This window comes from Doryrhamphus excisus, linkage group LG15 (assembly GCF_037039965.1).
Source record: "Doryrhamphus excisus strain RoL-2023G ecotype Guam linkage group LG15, RoL_Dexc_Guam_v1.1, whole genome shotgun sequence".
NCBI classification, from domain to species: Eukaryota; Metazoa; Chordata; class Actinopteri; order Syngnathiformes; family Syngnathidae; genus Doryrhamphus; species Doryrhamphus excisus.
Genome location: NC_136371.1, coordinates 8,934,996 through 8,952,194, shown reverse-complemented (window position 1 = coordinate 8,952,194; position 17,199 = coordinate 8,934,996). Strand labels below are relative to the sequence as shown.

Genomic DNA, 17,199 nt, shown 5'->3' with positions numbered 1-17,199 from the left:
AAAAAAAAAAACAAAGTTAATGGTAAACTACAATAGGTCCATTGTCGTTAATAAGACCCCTTGATAGATAGTACGCTGAAGATGATGCCCGAGATACCCCAGTTCTTATCAAGGTTAAACTCACTTTGTTATCAGTTATCATGGAACACGTCTCAGTGTACTTATCCCACTATCTGCCTACTTCTTGGAACATTCTCATTAACTCCAGATACACAAGGGATTTGTGAAGCATGCAGAGATAGTTCACAGTCAAAAGTACAATCGTGTATTTATCTCTTGCAGAAATGATCCCTCCCAAAGTAACCTATATTTCAAATGAAAGGTCATCCTGCTGAACATGTTTTAGTTCCATCATTCAGAGGAACAAAAAAAAACACTCACTCGTCTCTCATACTCAAATTGTTTTTGTCCACCTTGAGCTCTCACTCACGCCGTTTCCTCCACACTCATCCAAAAGTCAATTACTTTTGAGGAGGGCTGGGCAGGAGCAATGGTGCCCTGCTGACTCTCAAAGTCAACCCCAAGGAAGCCCTCTCACACCCGCCCAAAACAATTTCCACAATCAGCAACTGAGGCTTTATGAGCACTCCCCAGATGTTTAATGAGATGAGGATTGTACAGCTCTAGCTATATTCGCTGTCACATCAAAGGGTTTGAATCTCATCGTTTGTATCTGGTCCTTCTGTGTGCCCAGTGCCGACTGAGAATCAACCCCCACCGCGGACAGGTGACAGACATCCCTGTCACTCACACATGGTCGCCCTTCTGCCTTTTGTTCATCCGGTCTTGTCCTCAACACAAACACTGACTAAGCCAAACTGCCCAGGGTTAATTCTGACATGTGTCAAAAGTTCTTGCAAGATTAATGTGCCAAGTTTTCTTGGAAGACAGTTCACTGCATTGGTTTCAGAACCTTGGTGCAGCTGTTCCATAGAGCAACGGCATGAACGAAGTGAGCCCTTTTGTCTCTGTCTCGGTATGCAGTAGCATACAATCAGTGGATTGTGTGCACCAATAAGAGCTGCAAGTTTCCACACATCAAAAAATCTCCACCCAGAACCTGTATTGGAAGTATAGAAACCTGCAAAGCACACACATCTCCAACGTCCTTGGGTGACGCAGACACACCATTATAAATCTGCTCTCAATGCTGAATTATTCTACTTGAGATTATCTAATAAACCCTGAAACAACACGCCTCCAGGTTACTGACATGCAAATGGGGCACAAGGGAGTGCGAAGAGTCTTTTGTTGACTGTAACTAAAGTCTCGAAAAAGCAACCGTGAGACAAACAAGTCAGCTCTATTCAGCCTTGCTTCCAGTGCGCAGTACAGTTCGCTTGGACGGGGTACGGTAGTGTTTGTCAACACAGAATTGGAAAGGGTAGTGCAGTGTTTGTTGACACGGAATTGAAATAGCAAGAATACAAATGGTGTGTATTTTGGAATCAATAAAGAAAATAATTGTAATATACAGCCACATGTTTTGTGTCTTCCATTGTTTTCTATATACTGTTTATGACAATGTTCATCTCTGTTAAATCCAATCAGAGGTGTGGACTCGAGTCACGCGACTTTGTATCCAGTCAGACTTGAGTCATAATTTTGATGACTTTGGATTTGACAAAATCATTACACATTTCAATTCAACTTGGACTTTGACGTTAAAATGTTTCCCCAACAGTGCTTAAGAATTCTAAGAACTCTACGGCTTCAGACTTGACTCAACCTGTCTTGACTTGACTTGAGACATAACTTGGACTTGTAAGCCTTTGCTTGAGACTTGAGATCAAAGACATGAGTCTTATTTGACTTGAAAAACACTGACTTTCTCCCTCTTCTAATTGCATTACATGCAATGTTCGGCTATCAGAACGCATTATTTACGGAGCTGATATAGCCATCATCCTTCCTGCCTGCGCACCTCGCACTGGCAACCCTGAAAGATCAAGTTTTATAATTCCAAACTGTGCTGCGTCATGGGAGTTGAACTTAAAAGTTGAGGTGTACTCAAAACTTGCTTATTTTTTTTGCTGTGTTCAGTCAGTGTTCAAAACCACAGCCACAAAATAAAACTATGATATTCCTGTTGGGTTTTTCTGTCATTTTATTCCAATAGCCAGGATGAAAACCAAAGCCAAGATTTATTTTGTCATTTTCAAAATATACATAAAACAGAAGGTCCTGGTAAAGTTGGACACATAATAACGAGTAAAAATGTTTTTAGCTTTGTGTTTGTCCTCAGAAAAGGAGGGATATGTGACCTGAGAATGCCCTTTAATGAGTTTTGGCAGACCATCATCAAACGCATAAACTGTATAAACGCATAAAATGTATATCTTTGGTCTTGGTTGCCATTAGCCACGAGGCGGGCTGACAAGAATCTAGGTTCAAACATATTTTGGACGGAGAGGCACAATTCCCTGTGCTGCCTGCTAACAGCATCCTTTATTCTGCTCGGGCCTCAAGGAAATAAGGACCCCAATAAATGAAGGGAGTTTTCTCTTGGCTATTCTAGAATGGGGTTTATAGGGTTGAAGGAAATTCTGCAGGCATTGCTTTGGGGAGGAGGTGAGAGAGAGTAGGTGGAAGGATTAATGGGAGAGTTGGGGAAAGACTTGTGAAATCCAACCATGAGGGGCAGCATTGTGGTTTCTAGGGCAGTGATTCCCAACCACTGTGTCGTGGAACATTAGCGTCCATTGAGAGATTACCAAATCTGCCAAGGGAAATTATGCAGTTTCACTTAATTGCCCTGAAAAGAATTTACTCCAAATAATGTATCTTTCTATGCCAGCATTGTATCACAAGAAATTAAATGTTCTTCCACCATATTCTGTACATATGTTGGAATATATGGTATACAGTAATCCCTCATTTATCGCAGGTAAAACCGCGATATTTCCACAGAGTAGGAATCCTAGTTAGGAACATGGAAAACCTGTTTATGACCTTTCCTAGGAGATGCATGCACAGCACCTGTGGAATATTCAGTACAGAGCAGTTTCCCCAAGTTAAAATTTAACAATGCGATGACATACACATAAAATCTAATTAAAACTCAACTCATTTTGGGTTAAGGGGGTCGTGTTTGTTCACAGGACATTGAAGTTGCATTTTCATCTCATGAAAGGTTTCAAATAAGTGAATTAATTGCAAATGGCACAGCTATTATTCACATGCAAATACAAACAATTTCAATATGAAAGCATGTCACCATGATGTAAAGGTCCCTTGTTCTTAAGGTCAAAACGTGGCTTAAGTGCCTTTATGAAAAACACTAACCAATTTGCCAGCATGAAAAGGCACCGAACCATTAACAGTAGGAGGTTGGACCAATTAACATAAAGGGAACTTTTTAAACTGTTATATTATAAATATTCAAATACCGCCATGGTACTACGATGGTAAGCAGGCGTGTTGGTTACCGCTGAGAGCTTAACAGCACAATGCAAACACAGCAACAGACCATCAGCATCTCTTTACTGAGCAGCTGGGATTGAATATTGGTGGGACAAGGAGGGCCGTGTCCCCTGGCCCATAAATCAAGAACCCTGTTGAGATCCACCTCCGCGGGTCTGCTTTCAACTATGGCTGGGAAACGCACCACTAAAGCCCCTCAGATGCCACGTGAAGGACACCTGAGTTGCTTAACATGATTACCGCTGTTACTCAAAGCTGTAATTGCTGCATTTGGCTGTAAATATCATCGCTGGGTGAATTCAGTCATGAAAATCGAGAAATGCATTTACACTCAAATGTCTTAAGTCCCCCGAAGACGTACAATTAAAAATAACAGTCAATTACTCACTGACATCTGCATAATAATTAAGGCAAATAGAAATACATATATGTACGCCTCTATATTAAATTGGTCAACTGATCATTGTAATCAAACATGAAGCACAACCAATGAAGTGTTCTTTGCTTTGTCTATAAAATCAAGTAAACCAAGATAAATGGTGTAAAAAGGTCATTATTGCGTGCACTCACACATTTCACTCAAGCAGTGATCTGTGACTTCTTATAGACTAGGTCTTTACTGGTGATAGATCAGTAAAGATCCCTGCTGTATATACTGTACGCACAAAAGATAACATTACATTTGTATTTTCCAATGTTGAGAATGTTGCCTGTGTGTTTGTAGCCTGTGGTATCCACTGTCTTATACAGTTATGTGCCATGGTTTAACGGCAAAGTAAGAGATGTCACAGCAAAGCTTTTATGAGTCACAGAGTTTGGATCCCATGAACAGCAAAGGGGGAAATGAGAGGGAAATATCGCTTATTTTGACATTTTCTCTGAAAGCATCCAAAGCAAATCAAGCTAATCTTTCAAGGCTCAGAGGTCCTTACGAGATGCATCAATTTCCAGCTTCCCCTGGAGATGAAAACCACTGCAGGTCAGAGTCATTGATCCCACCTTTACAAAACCATTTCAGCAGGTAGAAGGTGAAAATTTCAAGACAAGATGACAAGATCGGTGTTTACACAGTGGCTTATTGACAAGTCCTTTTTTTCAGCTATGAGAAATCATACAATACAGTGTTCTTTGTGTGTATTCTGGTATTCGATTGATCATTTATTATTTTTTAATTTCCTTAGTCACTCTTGAAAGCAGACCTTTCATCTTTATCCATCCATCTTAGTATATGCCGCTTCTCCTCACTATGGTCATGGGAGTATGCTGGAGCCTATCCCAGCTGACTTCGGTCAGGAGGCAGTGTACACCATGGGCCAGTTGTTTTTCAGACAAAACAAGATATTCAAACATCAGCGTTGACTTTGGAATAAAAGTGATCTTTTCTGTGTTGTGGATCAAACCACTGTGTGTGTTTGGTTCATATTGATTTGGTCCGTCTTAAGCCTAACCGATTGCTCGATTAATCAAAACAACAAGATTCAAACTAATTGACTGAAAAAATTACCGTTGGTTGGAGACCTAAAACAATGTTTGCGGGTACATTTCTTCTACACCATGACATTCAACAGGCCGTCTAGTGACTTTTAATGTATGACATCATCATTCCGCCAATCGGACAATAAAACACAGAGAAATGCCATATTCTAACTCAGCACGAAGGGGCGGGGGCTTGCATGAGCTGCAAGGTGGTTGTTGATGCCATCATTCTAAGGAGAGCAAAAGCCTTTTTTTTTTTTCTTCAAACTTTATTGAAACACTTAACAAAAGTGCAAGCTAGAGCTAGATTTCAAGTCAAATGCTATAAAGACATTTTTACGTTTGACTGCCAATATGTAAGATTTATATATCCAAGCGCAACAGAAGGTGAAAATACTTTTACAACAAAGGTTTTTTTTTTCAGTTTCCCCTTAATGAGCAGTCTGTAATCCTCCAAAAAATGGTTCAAACTTTGAGTCACTGGTCATGACAGCTACAGCTTGCATTACAAGTGCATATAATTCAGGTGGTGTTGATAGGATAAGACATTCGGATCTCTCATGATTTCATATTAGATTTTATCTTCATCAAGATAAAATCATCTTCATTAAATTGCCTCTCAATTTTGCTATAATTGTCTCACATGGGTAAAACGAAGTTAATGACCGGAAGACATAAAAAGATCAAAATGCTATTGCACCAGGCAGAACTGAAAAAAGCAAAGTCTTTCAATTCATAATCCTGTCTTCCCTTCTCACAGACGTTTTCTCTTAACAGGCCTTGTCGAGGCATCAATTAAAAAATGCATCAAAAACAGAAATAAATATCTCATTGGTGGAGATAACAAAAAACACTTGGACCTCTGCCCCAGAGTTGGACTGACAGATTGAAACATAGGCATTCATACAGGGCAGTGGTGCCTCTTCTTTGTATGTCCAGTCACATCGTAATCTATGTGATCTACCATACTTGTCAATTCATGGCATGACAGTTGCAACAAAAATAAATAGCCCTGAGTTAGATCAATGCCAAGTGATTGTGATTTACGTCAGCGCAAGGTGTGTGTGGAGGCGACGATGGGGGGATTCCATCTTCACTGGAATTGGATTTTCAAAAGATTTAACTGAGCCTGGACCCAATATTATGTATGTTGTCCATCGCTTCTCACATTCACATTGCAAGGCGGTCAATATCTCCCATCAGCGGTGGCAAGCAGGGATGGGAGGACAGCATTTGTTGTGTTTACACACAAGCTAGATCACCTCCCAACAGTTCCATTCCCCCTAAAGTCATATTAATATAAGTTAACAGCCATGATGGAGGTGCACCCTTTGCAGAAGTCCCCCTTACAAATCCTTATCAATTACTCCAATCACTCCTCACACGGCTTGTACCGCATCGAGAGACAGCCCTTATTTCCCACCCCATTAATGAACTCTTTCATTTGAAAGCCTTTGACTTGCTACCTTTTCATCGCGAAGCCAAGGCCAGCAGGCGCCTGTGACAGCTCCTTGAAAATTAAAATTATCAATCAAGACAGATGACTTCAGATGCTTGGGCCTCAGAGAGTGCTGCCACCGTGCGATGGTGCATGATGCCTGACATCATCAACACCAAGGAGGCACGCATTCAAGCGGGTAAATCCCCCCTCACAGAACAGTTGATCAGCTCGTAATCATAACATTACCGCACACACATAAAGGATGCTGTAAAAGCTAATTGGAACTTGTGACAAATAGTCATAGTATGTTCCCAATGCCTGTGTGCACTCAATTAAAGTCTAATTTAAGTGGGTGAGCATGTCCTTAAAGGGGACCTGCTATGCTTTTTTCACTTTTATGACCTATAAATGCAGTTAGAACGTTGCATTCTCGTGTTAAACCATGTCAAAGTTTCAGATAATGAGGTTTGCACATTTGGATGTTAGCCCTGAAAGCGGTTTGGGGTATCTCAAAACGCTCGGTTTCAGAGGGTGTTGCAAAACTGTTCTTTTGTGATGTCACAGAAGAGTGGGTTTCCTTATGTGGGCATGGCTGTAGGCGTGATACACTCTCTGCCCTCTCCCAAGCTCTGCTTTTTTGTTTACGAAACAAGCTCAGGCAGAAGTTATTATAGTTGGTGATTCCCAGCAAAAGAAAAATGTTTTCATCTGTCAACGGCATTTCACTCGGTACTATTTTTGTGCACATGAACGTGAAATATCCACCAAACTGTTGCTCAAGCCAGAAGCAGCACGCTCTTACCGGGAAAGGTACATTAATGTCAGACACACTGTGCGTCCACAGAGGTGGAGGGAACCACAGAGCTCACTGTCCAGAACACAGTAGTAATGATGTGCAATGACCACATTTCCACTACAGATGTTGTGCCAAGATTGTCTGCAGCACCCTCACCGCCAGCTTCTGAGCTCCACAGTACCAGTGGTGCTTCTGACAAAGTATGTGCGACAATGAGTGTTCCTCCACGATACACGGTAAGTCAGTGGTCTCCAACCAGTAGGTCATGAGCTGCCAGTAGCTCCTAAACACTTTTCAATACCCACTAAATTAGAAAGTGTTGTTCGCAGTAGTCTGAAAGTACTGTGTGTGACCAATCACAGCGGAGTGGGCATGCCGGAGGCGGGCCATAGGTGGAATAAATTAAAACAGACAATTTTGGCAGGAAGCACAAATCCAAGGAAATACAGCTGAAATAAGTGCAGATTCCGGAAGATCTTGAACGTTTTCTGTGCAGGTTAGTGTGTGTAGCTCTATAGGATCTCAATACAAAGGCTAAAAATAAGCATAATAGGTCCCCTTTAAAATTGTAAAGTAATTCATCAGGTATCATGGGACAAAAACCCTGCCAGTAGGGAGTAAAAACAATTGCTATACAGCGTAGATGCTGGATGACATAATCTCCATCTAAATCAATTTCTGAGTGAGAGCACTCGACCCAGCTCAATATGTGGCTGTTGGGCCTCCGATAAGTGGCCACTGACACTAACCTATTAATTCATGTGCTTCTGTCCCTGTGGCAAATCTTGACCCTGAATGTTGGAAGCCCAGTGATAATGACAATTGCCAAGAAGGAACTAAATGCAAAGTCTGCAGCAGAGTCATGGAATGGAATGATATCTTAACTACAAACATACAACCAACGACAAAGTCTCATTTTGGGGGGAATCCCCACTTACAATATAAATGAAGTCTCAAACACTCATAATGCATAATATCATCAAACATACTTAAAGTATTTTTTCACATGATGCATACAGAACAATGAACAACTTTGTGCCCTGTGTCCTTTCTGCTCCGTTTTCCTTGTAATATGAAGTGTTCTGGCACATAATTGTGAGTGTTAAGTGTGAATTGTGTTTAATTTTTATTCAAGCGCCCACTTGTACAATTAGTGCACCCCTGGGGGTACGCATACCACACTATGCATGGAAACCGAGGATCTCCAGCATCCTAAACATGCTCAGTGGATGGCAAGTGAACATGATGGCCATGCAGGGACTGAGATGTTTTCATCTTCCGGGAATTGTATACAGATCCTTGCAACGTGGTGCATGCATTATCATGCTGAAATATGAGATGATGGTCTGGGATGAATGGAAAAGGATGGTCCTCAGGATGCCATCACAGTATATCTGTGCATTCCAAATGCCATCAGTAAATCACCTTGGACAATTTTATTGTATCAAACCCTGCAATAACAATAAAAGCCTATTGTTTAGCTACTAGCATTTACTATCATTGAATGTATAATTGTGGTCTTGTAGAATGTTGTGGTAGGAATAAGAGCTCAAAAGGTTACATTTGATGTGCATGACAGGAATGAACTGTTGGTCATCTCTTTGCACCGACTTACAAGATTTTGAGTGTTTTTTTATTTAAAAGGTCAAAAGTCACTGATGCTAGATCTGAGGGGACCTCTCCCACAATCTTGGTTCACTTCAGTCAGCACTGTCATGTTCTTTTGCACCAATCAGTTCTTATAATGATTCATATTCCTGCAGTGCACAGGTGTCAAACCCAAGGCCGGTAGGCCATATCTGTCCAGTCAGGTCAACTTTATGCAGCCCATGTAAGGCCAAATGCACAATGGACTCACTTTCTGGCTATAATTGCATGAAGCCCTGCAGTCCGCCTTCAGTACTTCCATTACATTCTACAGCAGCAGTCACCATCTCAATCCAGATCTTTCTATGTCCGTCTCAGAACAGTGTTCCAACATCTCTGAGCAGAGTACAAGCATAAACCGTGAGTAGAAGCATAAATCAACCAGCATTCATTCAAACAAACACAAACGAGGGAAGCCGCGGATGGGGTGGGGGGTGGTGGTGGGGGTGGGGGGTGTCCAGACGGGAGAGAGGTGAGCCGCCAAACAGTCACTCAGCAAAAATAACGTCAAGCGCCCAGGTTGTTCGCGTATCTCTCCTCCGTTTAATATTTGCTTGTGCGCAAATACATACGCAACCACTCTGACACATGCGTGACGCACCGGAGACGTCCAAACAAACGCAAACGTTATAAACAATTCGCGTCAAAAAGATTTATGCCCGGGGACTGAATACAATTAATGTTCATTCACTGAGGTTTAGAAGAAAAGGGGGGAAGAGAGCTTCTGGCCATGTTGGAGTCACGAACTGTCTTCGTGTATTAGACACAAAAAAACAAGCCAGGCTTGTGCGTAACGGCCGATACAAACCGGGGGTTTGCTCCAAATGCCGCATATTGGCGGAGCTTGATTCTGTCTGACAGAACGTGCCACAATATGCAGTGCTTCTAATCTGCCAAATTAAACCCACATATCAACTTTGTTTGTGGCGTGAGAACACAGTGATGAACTTACCTGCACAACAGTTTCCAAATGGTTAAGATCACCGTGCTGTCAATTCAAAGAGTCATTGCGGTGAATGAGAGGCTGTCCTGGGCTACTAAGAACAGAGACCGTTTTTTTAAAGAGCAAAGAATACACGCTCCCAAAAGTAGTGCACTTGAACGTCGCTCCCCAAATTACATACTGCCAACACCACCCTGGTACACCTGCAGCCAGTCACTTCCAAACGCGGCAAGGGAAGAAATCATGCTCGAGACTCAGCTGGATCAATAAAACCACCGATGAAATCAATACGGGAGGTGGTAAGCGACGTGATCATTCCGTGAAATCGGTCGTGTCTTTTAGCTCAGGACCACATGAGCGTGGATGTCCTGAAGAGATGATGGGCGCCAAGGAAGGATGCGCTGCCCTGCTCTCTCTCTCTCTCCCCCTCTCTCTCTCTCTCTGTCTCTCTCTCCCAGAGTCCAAGCAAGACGTTTCAATTGCAAAGGATGAAATCCACCGGGCCTGCCTTCAAAATAAAAGCAGTTTGCAAATTGACCACGTGCCAGTAAAATGATGGCACGAAAAATAACATTCAAATGGGATTAAATATGCCAATACTCTGTCTCATCTCCTACCTGTAAGAAAATATCTCACTTTTCATTTGATTAATACAAATATGAAACAATAACTAGATATACAATGTTAGAAATTCTAGTGTTAACAAAATATCTCTCACAAACTTTGTAATGGACCGTAATATAAATATTACATCATTATTAATTTCTATGCTTATCCTCCCTCCCAAGTACTGACATGCTAACCACTTGTACACTGTGTAGCTAATCATTGATTATCAATACATACTAGTTCACGCAAGCGGCACGAGGATTATGCTTGCCTGAAATTTGGAACATTTATATATTTTTTCTTTATGCATTCACATGCAGCCCTACGCTATTCAAACAAACTTCACACCTGAAGTATGACCCATTTACTCATTGGCAGGTAAAAGTACAATATGACTGTGGGGACAAAATATGTTTCAGCATCAAGGTCGCTTTGGTATTTATGACTTAATTCAAACATAATGCCTTTTAATTTAATGAGAAATTACCACAAAATAGCATAGACAATGACCCCACTGTTTGAAGGAAAATCTGTTTCAAGAATAATGTACAATTTAAATGTTGACACTCCTATAAATATAACACAAATAGGTCCCCTCTCCTTTCTGTTTGTTAAAGTAGCTCTAATAGTGCTGAAAGTTGGAGACACCGATTTTAGGATTAAGGATTTCAGTCTGTTCATTGTTTGCGAGCCACCAATGGCTCAATTACAGGCTGCAAGAGACAAAACCTGAATCACTAAAGTTGATGAATGACAGCGATGAGCTCTGCTTTCTCCCCAAATGGAAATGTGGAATACAGATGACGACGGACTTGCAGGTGAGCGGGCCTCCCTGTTGGCTAACCAGGCAATAAAAAGGGCTCTACTTTGATTTGCCCCTCGGTGGGCTGCTCATCAAGACTTGGGTCTCTGTGAGCAGAATGCTGATGAAAAGATAGCTTTGAGGAATAGGAAAAGAACTACGCCTCCCCTGAGTGAAAGTGCGCACTGTGAGCTTTCTTTGTCATTCACGGGGCCTGTGCTGAATAGTGGATCCTTAATGAGCATAGGAGTGGACAAACACAGCATTGAGTCCTTGCTTCTAGTCGAGGTTGTTGTCCGCAGATGGCCTCAACCCACTGGTTTATATATTAACTTTGAGCATAACTCTGTCATGGTTTATTTGTCTTTAATGTGGTATGCAAGATGCTGAAACCAATCCAATGGAGGTCAGTATATTTTCTACTCTAAGCAATATAAGCTTTGTGTTATATTTCGGTAAACATAAGTGCAATATTCAATAGTATGTCTACTTAAAACAGGGGTGGGCAAACCTTTTGACTCATGGGCCGTGTTGAGTTAACAAAACTGTCCGGGGGGGCCGGAAAATATATTTAACACACACAATATTTTACGCTTATAATTTTATTCTAACATTCTGCATTGAATTAGTTGTCTAATTTATTTGTAAAAGTGTCATACTATCAGCTGTATTTTCTCGTGTCCCTTTTTTCAGGAGCACTTTAAACATCAGACCACATCAAATTACGAAATAGAATTTTACATTTTTTTTTTAAACCGACAAGTATGTTAAAAGTTGAAATACTTAGAAAGCAACTGGCGGGCCGGATTCAAACGCTTGGTGGGCCGCATGCGGCCCCCGGGCCGTAGTTTGCCCACCCCTGACTTAGAAGGAACAAGCTGTAGGCTGAAAATGGCCCCTGTGCCACTCTTTTGGACACCTCTTTGGAACAATGGCAGCACGCTGCTTTCATCTTAGTCAAATTATGGAAGTGGAGTGTTCAAAACCAGGTGCATCGCACCTCAATGTTAGGGCCAAGAGGAAGGGGCCTGTTGGGAACATGGCTGAGTAGATCCACCCGGTCTGAGTCGCCTCCACTCATTGCCGAAAAAGACAGACGGGGGTGTTTGGCTGTTGTCATCTATTGTATAGTCTCCGATATATACTCCGTTGCCAAATGCCTCGTCTTTACGTCCGCTGTTAGTTACACTTAAACTACAGTATATGCAGTGTGGAAATGGGATGTCACGGGGAGGGCTTTTTGCCAGCCTAGACAAATTGTATAAAAGTGAAGCGACAGTGACATTTTATTCAATCCACTCAAGAGTTGAGACCACATCACCAACATTGTGGTTTTAAAATTGAGCGTGCGCAAGAATTTACTGGAAATCTAACAATGAAAGGTGATACATGACTTCATTAGTTGGCACCAGGTGTACTGTTGCGTTACTGTAATTTTCACATCTGTAAAAATCAAAGCTTGGCACTGTGGGACTTTCCAAGGGGACAGCACAGTGCAGTGCTGCCCCTCCACTGGAACAGTGGATGGCATTACAAATAGATTTAGAACACGGTTCAAGCTTTTGCATTACATACCTCTGTGGTTCATGATGATTGGAGTTTTTCTTTTTTCTGACTTGTAAAATGTGTACCTCCATTTTCGTATGGTTCAGTTACAGAATCGCTGGTATACTACTACTACTACAAGTAGTAGTGTTGAGTGCTACTGCGAGAGCACAGAAACAGGGAAGGCATGTGAGTGACATAACAATGAGAGTACAGTCTCTAAACCTGTGAAACAATGAAAGGAAAGGGAAGGGAACGAGCTGACGAAAATTGATATACGTACTGCGTTCAAGAGACCAGAGGGAAAGGCATCAAGGCTAGAAGCACTGGAGGGGGGGGGACAAGCTGTTTTAATATTGATTGGGAAGCAAAGTGGTGTGATCCTGAAGGGAGCACAGTATACAGTGTGGTGGAGGTCAAGAGTGTCAAGACAGAGCGATGAAGATTAAAACTGCAGGAATGATGCGGAACATTGTTCATTTGTAACAAGTTGGTTGTGAAGAGAAACTACATTTCTGGAGCTGGTTGGATGAATCGATGCAGGGTATTCACAGAGGTGAGCGAGTGGTCGTCGATGCGCTACTGTGTTTTACCATATCAATGCAATCTACCCAGGACCTTCAGAATCAGTCGTGCTGGCCCATATCACTTATACAATTAGTTACTAATACTCAAAGTTACTCGCAGTTATGTAAGCGTATCGGTGATTATGAGGAAAAAGCGGTAGAAAATGAATGAATGAATGAATGAATGAATGAATGATATGGGGACATATTATTAGCAATACAGTATTGGTATTGTAGAAACCCAGCAATTACTTATTGCATTGGAGTTGCCCAGACGCTAAGCTCCACTGTGGCACAGGGGTAATGGTGCCTGCACTTAACCGTGGCTTGCAACCGCCGCAGACATTTTTTATTATCATTTTAATGATAGTGGCCCTCACAGTGTCTACCCAAAAAAAATCTGTCTGGGTAAGATCCCACTGAAGGCCCAGGTACACCAATGCACTGCCTGTCACTATGTGTAGATATTTGCTATTTAAAATGTACAATAAATTAATTTGGAGTTCAATGATAAAACTAACTGAGTAAACGATAACTACAGTAATTATAGTTTAGCAGGTGGGGGAAGCACATGTTTAGGAAGGAAGCTTCAAAGCTTTGCTCAAATGACTGCCAAGCAAGCCAAGAACAAGCCTGAACAGCAACTTGACACAGTCATTGGAGCGCCCCAAACGAAGCGCTCTTCTGCTCTGTGGCGGAGCATTCGGAGGTGATGTCACCCCAGAGATTTTTGCATAATTCATGACTAGTCACTTTGGAGCTTTTGGACAAGGCAGAGAAAAAGATCGAGAAATATTTCTTCATAATATTGAGTAACTTTTAGTCCTGCTGCTGTGCTTTATTTTGTCCTACTTCCAGAAGATGACTCTTGCATAAGTTGCAGCTTACTAGAAGCTTATTCAAAAGTCTCTAAATCTGCGCCTCAGCAATGATGTATTTTAAAAATCCATAGTCGGAAAAATAGGTAACCACATGGGGATGCATGCACCAGGGCTGGAGAACCTACTTCAAAGTAAGGCAGGTGTCTCGTGGAACACCAGTCAGACATATCTGGATAATCAGCAAACCTGACGGGATAAACACACAAGGGAAAATTGTACATTTGAAATGAGAGGCGAGTTAGTCAACAAAGTGGAACAGGAAATTAAAAACAAAATGCCATCATTATCTCATTTCTCGGAATGTCAGCTTATTAACAATAAAGTAAGAAAATTGAAACAGCAAGCTGTTAATATCTGTTTATGGATTATGTTATATTTCTCCCCAATACTTGGGTTTCTTTGTGCATACAAATTGAAGCACAATGGAAGGTCTATCATGCCAAGACCAAAGGCAGATGCTTGTCGTTTTCTTTGCAGGCCTCTTTGCTCCCACATTAGGACAGATAACGCTAAGACCATAGAGGGCAATTGTGTAACAAGACAAGATGTTTGTCACAATCTGATAATGGACTGAAATCACGTAATCCATGTTTTGTTTTGTTTTGTTTTTTTTTACGTTTTTTAGACATGCAACCTTCCATCTATGAACAGGGCCTAACCGATCATTTTTTACAGATCCCAAAAGGCAGACATGTCTGAAGAAAGGAGAACATCCCGGTCATGAACTGGAACTCTGTTCCATTCTGTGAGTAGCTTATTCTTTCTCATTCTGGTGCAATGCAATGCAACATACTTAGCCCCCACTGCTTTCGACATCCAGTTCATTGATTTGTCTGACAGCAATAATCACCGTGTCATGTCAGCTGCAGGAGTCGGCACAGCGCTTCGTGACCTGTTTGTGTTCTGGCATCCGCAGTGCTTGTCAACTGCTTTGCGGGCAGCAAACATATTTCATTAGCGATCAAGGGCACATTTACAGTATATGTCAACAACAATCCAACAAGAGATTCTGTTTCTCTTATTAAACAATAGCCTGCTTTATCTAATGAATAAAGCCTCCAAACCTTAAGCCCTCAGTCCTCACACTTGTTTGCAGTTTTTCTTTATTATACTCCCGGCACACATCCAAAGAGTAATTCATCTAGTAAGCCTTGATTTGCTCTTAATGCAACTACTGTGTCAAGTCCCTGAAAGTCTCAGTTACTTCTGAACACAAGAATTCAAGTGTCGATTCAAAGCTGGTCCAGCTTTAGATTAAACATGTGGAACTATGGATATTTATCTATTTATCTTGCTCATATACATAAGGAAATGGAATTTGATTGATTTGCAATACAGAAAGGCAAAATCATCCATGTACTCAGGTAAAAATGCTGACAGCAAACAAGCATCTTGTTGACTCTTTGTGGTTCTCAAACACACAGGCTTAGCTTTCACTGCTCAACAAACTCAAGGTTCACCTTCTAAAGTGGCGCGCCAACTGCTAGGTAGACTGGAATAATTACAACAGATAAAGATGTTACACAGAACTTAACGTTTAATTAAATAAATGTTTCTTTTCAACATAACAAGTTAAACAGTAGCCTACCAGAAAACTCAATCATTGCTGTCCTCCTCCCTGGAACTAAAATCACTAAAGTCGTCCTCTTCTTCACCGTTGAACAGCCTCAAAATTCCTTTGGTACACTTTGTCAATCTCGCTCCCTTTTGACCAATTTAACTTAACTTAAACAGAAGTTGTAGTAATTCTGCAGTTGATCCGACTTGCTTAAAATGTGTCAGATCAAAACATGATCACTGCAAAAATAAAATCAAATGTGATATTAGCATCACTACTTCCTGAAGCTGCAATTAAAGAATCGTGGAAACTGTAGATTTTGGCAAAAATTAGCTGCATCATTGTACAAGATACAGGGTTCAGAGCTTGAGAAAAAAGTAGCATCTTAAACTTCGAACATAAGGGTATCTCGAAATTCCCTTTTGTCTTATAAAGGAGGCTTGGAAGTAAGTTGTTTCTAGGCCTTTGTCTTAGCATAAACAGGCGCCTTCATCTACTTAAGGTATTCACAGTGAGCGAAGCGGCAACTTGTGTTTTGCCTACATTAATTATAGCTTAGGCAAGGAGTGCATGCAGAAACATTATTTGAAAATTATTCTGCAAGGTTGAGCAGAAAACACTCTCTCCCCTGAACTACAGGGCCGCATTTTCTTTCTTTCTTTTTTTTTTAATGGGGACCAGCTTAATTTGGACCTAGTGCTCATACATTTCTAATGTGTGCTATTTTTGTTGCTTGCAATGCCGTGGCTAAAACAGAACGCATCTTCCTCATGTATGGTTCGGGGAAAAGTTTGACAAACTACTTTTCAGTGTACGTAGTCTTGTAGCCTTGTTTTTGATGTCACCTTTGTTTAATTCATGCATCAACATTCTGCCACTGTTCTTGCCATGTACTGTCACATCAGAAGATGTCAAAACATTTTTTTTTGTTTTGAAAACACTGCCAATGAGGGAAATACACTATTATAAGGATACTATTATATCCTCAAAGGATGAGGCTGAAAGGAACTAGCTTATTTGCTGTTTATGATCCAAATCGCCGCAATGTCGTCATGTCGTCACAACCCTTGCTGAAGTTATTGTTAACCATGACTTTCATCAAGTTGATCAGTAGTGAGGTCCAAAATGTGTAGAATTAGGTCTGCATTCTATTTAGTGCTATTCTATACTTGACTTCAAAAGGGACTAGACAAAGTATAAAGCTTTCTTGTAAAAGTCATAGTTTTATGATAGCAGGGAAGACATCGCAAAGACATTTCTCATTGAAGAGCAAGTACTGTAAATTCTAGACTATAAGCAGCTACGTTTTTCATACTTACCTTTCGGCAGATTTATGGCTTAAAAGAACTACAGTTACCATGATGCTTACAGTGCAGATTCAGGAAATAGTGAATTTGAGTAGTTAAGTGGATGCTAATATCACATGTGATGATCATGACATGATCTGACAAATCTTAAGTAAGTTTGATCAAGTGTAGAATTACAACATCTACTGCTTGGGCCTCAGCAGCT

The 17,199-nt window shown here is 41.1% G+C and overlaps 1 protein-coding gene and 1 long non-coding RNA gene across 3 annotated transcripts in view; one reads left to right on the top strand and one right to left on the bottom strand.

Moving 5' to 3' along the window:
* Positions 1-10,144, bottom strand: part of LOC131104878 (interleukin-1 receptor accessory protein-like 1) — a 132,852-nt gene extending 122,708 nt beyond the window's left edge. For both annotated transcript variants that reach the window (XM_058052521.2, XM_058052523.2), the window contains exon 1: positions 9,736-10,144. The gene's annotated coding sequence lies outside the window, so the exon portion shown is untranslated. The remainder of the gene's footprint in view (positions 1-9,735) is intronic.
* A 1,357-nt stretch (positions 10,145-11,501) lies between these two features.
* Positions 11,502-15,276, top strand: LOC144901785 (uncharacterized). Its single transcript, XR_013629894.1, has 3 exons — positions 11,502-11,543; positions 14,805-14,874; positions 14,993-15,276. It is a non-coding gene; the product is annotated as an uncharacterized LOC144901785 (long non-coding RNA).
* Positions 15,277-17,199: the final 1,923 nt, after the last annotated feature.